This window comes from Rana temporaria, chromosome 11, assembly GCF_905171775.1.
Source record: "Rana temporaria chromosome 11, aRanTem1.1, whole genome shotgun sequence".
NCBI classification, from domain to species: domain Eukaryota; kingdom Metazoa; phylum Chordata; class Amphibia; order Anura; family Ranidae; genus Rana; species Rana temporaria.
The window spans coordinates 135,730,290-135,736,390 of NC_053499.1; positions in this window are offsets into that span (position 1 = coordinate 135,730,290).

Consider the following 6,101-nt stretch of genomic DNA (forward strand, 5'->3'; position numbering starts at 1 on the left):
AAAAAAACGATCGTCTGTGGGGAAATCCATCGGTCAAAAAAACACACATGCTCAGAATCAAGTCGACGCATGCTCGGAAGCATTGAACTTAATTTTTCTCTGCACGTCGTTGTGTTTTACGTCAGCGCGTTGGACACGATTGGATTTTTAACCGATGGTGTGTAGGCAAGACTGATGAAAGTCAGCTTCATCGGATATCTGATGAAAAAATCCATCGGTTCGTTTTCATCAGACGAACCGATCGTGTGTACAGGGCATTAGTTATCACTGTTGCCCTATGGTGAGGTGCTCCATCAAGCTGGAAAAGGCATTGTTCATCACCAAACTGTTATTGAATAGTTGGGAGAAGTTGCTCTCGGAGGATGTTTTTGTACCATTCTTTATTCTTGGTCACTCCACTCCCACTGCCTTCTGGGAAACACACTGGTCCCAGGATACAGCGGGAACGCACCGTGCTACTCGCGCAAGCGTAGTAGGGAACCGGGCAGTGAAGCCGCAAAGCTTCACTTCCTGATTCCCTCACCGAGGATGGTGGCGGGGGCAGCAGAGAGACCAGCGATTGCTCATCTTCTGCTGCCGACATCACGGTCGTGCTGGACAGGTAAGCAGTGGCGTAGCGTGGGTTGTCAGCGCCTGGGGCAAGGCAAGTAATTATCGCCCCCCTGACCCATGGACTTGCCTATTTTCAGCTAGCTCCAGTCTGGTCACATGATCCACTGTGTGAGACAGAGGTGGCTGTAGGGAAGAGGAGAGCGTGCTTGATAATGACTGGTAAAGCCTGGAGTGGTGGCATCATGCATATGTTCCTATGTCCCATCTGTTGTTGGCGCTCCCTCCTCTCCACACTCATGAAAGCGCCCCTCTAAATTTTGCGCCCGGGGCGGTGGTCCCCCTTGCACCCCCCACGCTACGCCACTGCAGGTAAGTGTCCATTTATAAAAAAATAAATACATTTGAAAGCCAGCAACTACAAATACTACAGCTGCTAGCTTTCAATTTTTTTTTTCTGGGACCTCCAAAAATTAGAGGCTCAATTGGCTAAGCTTTTATGATCATTATTTGCAGGGCCGGCCTTTGCGGTGTGCGAGCTGTGCGACCGCACAGAGCACCCTGGGCAACATAGGGCGCCGTGCGGCCATCACAGCTCGCAGCAAGCTCTGCCACCAGCACAGCGCCCGGCCGCGAGTGGGACAGATCAGCAGGGAGATCGGAGCTCATTGAGAGCTCCAGAGAGAGAGAGATGAGCTGGGCGTATCACAGCCAGCTCTGACATCTCTCCCCTCCCCTTGCTGCCCGCACAGCCAGTTAGAGGAGAGGAGCTGCTTTTACTCCTCCCCCTCCTCTCCTCCTTTCCTTGTGTCTGCCCCGCCCACTCTCCCCGGCATACAGGGGATGTGGGCGGGAATTTTCAAGCACAGCAAACAGAAGGGAAAGATGGAGGAGGTGATATCCATCCAGTCCCTCCTGCCGAGTGAGTACACTGATGTAGGGGTGGCCTTCATATATATATATATCTCTCTCTCTCTCTCTCTCTCTCTCGCCTTTGTTTCCATCTATCTTTTTATCTATCTATCCATCCATCCATCTATCTTTTTATCTATCTATCTTTTTATCTATCTATCTATCTATCCATCCATCCATCTATCTTTTTATCTATCTATCTTTTTATCTATCTATCTATCTATCTATCCATCCATCCATCTATCTTTTTATCTATCTATCTTTTTATCTATCTATCTATCCATCCATCCATCTATCTTTTTATCTATCTATCTTTTTATCTATCTATCTATCTATCTATCTATCTATCTATCTATCCATCCATCCATCCATCTATCTTTTTATCTATCTATCTTTTTATCTATCTATCTATCTATCTATCTATCCATTCATCCATCTATCTTTTTATCTATCTATCTTTTTATCTATCTATCCATCCATCCATCTATCTTTTTATCTATCTATCTTTTTATCTATCTATCCATCCATCCATCTATCTTTTTATCTATCTATCTATTATCTATCTATCTTTTTATCTATCTATCCATCCATCCATCCATTTATCTTTTATCTATCTATCTATCTATCTATCTATCTATTATCTATCTATCTTTTTATCTATCTATCTATTATCTATCTATCTATCTTTTTATCTATCTAGCCATCCATCCATCCATCTATCATTTTTTCTTTCTTTCTCCTCCATTTCTTTCTTTCTTTCTTTCTTTTTCCTCCCTTTCTTTCTTTCTCCTCTCTCTCTTTCTTTCTTTCTTTCTCCTCCCTTTCTTTCTTTCTTCTCCCTTTCTTTCTTTCTTCTCCCTTTCTTTCTTTCTTTCTTTCTTTCTTTCTTTCTTTCTTTCTTTCTTTCTCCTTCCTTTCTTTCTTTCTTTCTCCTCCCTTTCTTTCTTTCTTTCTTTCTCCTTCCTTTCTTTCTTTCTCCTCCCTTTCTTTCTTTCTACTCCCTTTCTTTCTTTCTCCTCCCTTCCTTTCTTTCTTCTCCCTTTCTTTCTCTTTCTTTCTATCTCCTCCCTTTCTTTCTCCTCCCTTTCTTTCTTTCTCCTCCATTTCTTTCTTTCTCCTCCCTTTCTTTCTCTTTCTTTCTATCTTTCTTTCTTTCTTTCTCCTCCCTTTCTTTCTTTCTCTTTCTTTCTTTCTTTCTTTCTTTCTTTCTCCTCCCTTTCTTTCTTTCTTTCTTTCTCCTCTCTTTCTTTCTCCTCCCTTTCTTTCTTTTTCTTTCTTTCTTTCTTTCTTTCTTTCTTTCTTTCTTTCTTTCTTTCTTTCTTTCTTTCTTTCTCATTTTTTAAATCTATCTATCTATCTATCTATCTATCTATCTATCTATCTATCTATCTATCTATCTATCTATCTATCTATCTATCTATCTGTGAAGATGGGGGGGGGGGGGCACAGGATTTGCTCGCACAGGGCGCCTGAACACCTAAGGCCGGCCCTGATTATTTGACAATAGTTATTATCAGCAATGAAAGATAATGAAAGCTGAAAATGACAGTCACTGAAAACTATTATTATAGCAAAAAAACAAACAAAAGCCTCATAGTAATTGAGTTAAATGTCATTTATTGTTAGTGGCTCCTTTTTTTCTCCATTTTAAAATGCTGTTTGACTAATCCTTGATGTCAGTTCAGGCCAGTGTTACATCAGTGTTACATAGCTGTCAGTAAATCCCTTCATAACAGCTTTGACAGATTTAGAATATAAATTTCTAATTCCGTTTCTGCATACAATTACACCTACTGTAGACTAATTTGATCATGTATGTTTATGTGCAAGCGCTGTGTATCATGTAATTCTGTTCTTAGTGAATTGTCTTAGTAAATACCGCTGTTTGATCATGTACTGCATAACACGCACATACAAGCCTCACTGCTGAGTGTAAGCCACAATTTAGATCATTTCTATCTACTGAAATTGTTAGTTATTTTAGAATTGTGCTTTGCAGAAGAGCATACCTAGAAATCACAAGGACCCATAGCAACCTTTTAATGGGGTTTTCACCAGTAACGGGTAACATATAATGTATATCTCATTATTACTCGCTACTTAAAGGGGACGTACCTTACGCCCAGCCATTGTGCCGGCATATATAGTCGTGCGCTGGTTGGCAAGTGGTTAAAGAACACATTTAGGGTTCTGGTTTCATGCATAGTTGAGTCAGTTAGCCTTGTTTTCATGTCCCGTGCATTAAAACATAGAACTGGGGTGCATAAAAATGGCAGCAGGTGCTTTAGTAGGGATAAAGATTTTACATAATGCAAAAACAGGAAAGACACATATTGGAGAGATACGGATGCTGCACACCCCAAAAATGGACAATGTAGGGAAATTACCCCTTTGCTTTGTAACAGCAATATAATGAATAAAAGAATAAATAAAGTAAATATGTAAAAAAGGAAAGGTTCTTTATAGGTATAATTACAATGTCATATTGTGAATAAAAAAGATGTACTGGCTATATATTACAACACATATTCAGTAGTGCAGTATGCAAACACAGATAATGAGGATGATAGGAAACAGTCCTCCTCCCAAACGTAACACTCCTTTTCACCACTCCCGCTGGAGTGGGTTTAGTGTACCCGGACAGGCCTCTCTCACTGACCTGGCAGCCGGAGTATCACTTGGACAATTGTAGGATAAAGTCTCTGCCACAGACCCTCCTTGGTGAACTTGAACTTGGGAGAAAGTCTCTGCCACAGACCCCTCTTAACCACTTCCCGACCGCCGCATGTATATGTACGTCCACAGAATGGCACGTACAGGCAGATGGGCGTACATGTACGTCCTTGCCTTCTAGCGGGTGGGGGGTCCGATCGCGACCCCCCCCCGCTACATGCGGCAGTCGGATTCCCGCGGGGAGCGATCCGGGACGACGGCGTGGCTATTCGTTTATAGCCGCTCCGTCGCGATCGCTCCCCGGAGCTGAAGAACGGGGAGAGCCGTATGTAAACACGGCTTCCCTGTGCTTCACTATGGCGCTGCATCGATCGAGTCATCCCTTTTATAGGGAGACTCGATCGATGACGTCAGTCCTACAGCCACACCCCCCTACAGTTGTAAACACACACTAAGTGAACACTAACTCCTACAGCGCCCCCTGTGGTTAACTCCCAAACTGCAACTGTCATTTTCACAATAAACAATGCAATTTAAATGCATTTTTTGCTGTGAAAATTACAATGGTCCCAAAAATGTGTCAAAATTGTCCGAAGTGTCCGCCATAATGTCGCAGTCACGAAAAAAATCGCTGATCGCCGCCATTAGTAGTAAAAAAAAAAAAATTTATAAAAATGCAATAAAACTATCTCCTATTTTGTAAACGCTATAAATCTTGCGCAAACCAATCGATAAACGCCTATTGCGATTTTTTACCAAAAATAGGTAGAAGAATACGTATCGGCCTAAACTGAGGAAAAAGAAAAATTATATATGTTTTTGGGGGATATTTATTATAGCAAAAAGTAGAAAATATTGAATTTTTTTCAAAATTGGCGCTCTATTTTTGTTTATAACGCAAAAAATAAAAACCGCAGAGGTGATCAAATACCACCAAAAGAAAGCTCTATTTGTGGGGGAAAAAGGACGCCAATTTTGTTTGGGAGCCACGTCGCACGACCGCGCAATTGTCTGTTAAAGCGACGCAGTGCCAAATCGCAAAACCTGGCCTAGGCATTTAGCTGCCTAAAGGTCCGGGGCTTAAGTGGTTAATGAGCCTCAGAAGATACCTCTGCCACAGGTCCCCTCTGGGTTGGATTCTGGAGATATGCCTCCTTAATTGAGTTACGTCTGGATCTCCTTCAACTTGTCGCCCAGGTACCAACTGACAGGTGATCAATCCCTCGGTGTCCGGCTAACTTGATCCCCGGAGTTTTATCCAGGCCCTTTTGGACCGCCAGCCTCTCAATGGCGCTCCCGACTGAACAGCAGTACAGCTTGGGATCTTCAAAGGTGGTAACCCAGTCACTCACTGGGTCCCCGTCGCTGTTCAGATGCTCCGGGTCAGCATGGCCCCCGGAACCAGGAGCACCGTGTGGCACGCACGCCCTGGCCAGGTAGGCCATAGCGCCGTTGTGTGGCCACCCTAAAGGTGGGTGCCACACTCGATGAAGAAGAACCCAGAACCAATGGTGTCTGCCCCATAAATACCCCTCCCCAGCATGCACAGTGGGGACAAACTCCCGTGATTGGCTGCTGGGAAGAGCACCCAAACCTTGACTCCACTGCTGCCACCTGCAGCACTGGGCTGAAAGAACACCCAAGCACAGCAGAATGGACTCACAGCACAGCCAAGCTGAGACAGAGACCGCATTTTGCTACTAACAATCTGGATCAGAGTTTAACTACACTCTGATCTACACATCAATTTAGATAGCAGCGGTACTGTAAAGTACATAGGCGCTGCAGAGACGATTTCATTTTTATCCGTCGTTAAAAGCCTTGCCATTTAATATAAATCGACAATTGGCCTTTTCATTTGACTAAAGGACCCAGAACTGAAAATAAAATGTCAGTCCACATTTATGGCCGATACTGAGAAGACGAGAAATAGTAATAAAATAATATATGGAATGGAATTCCTATCC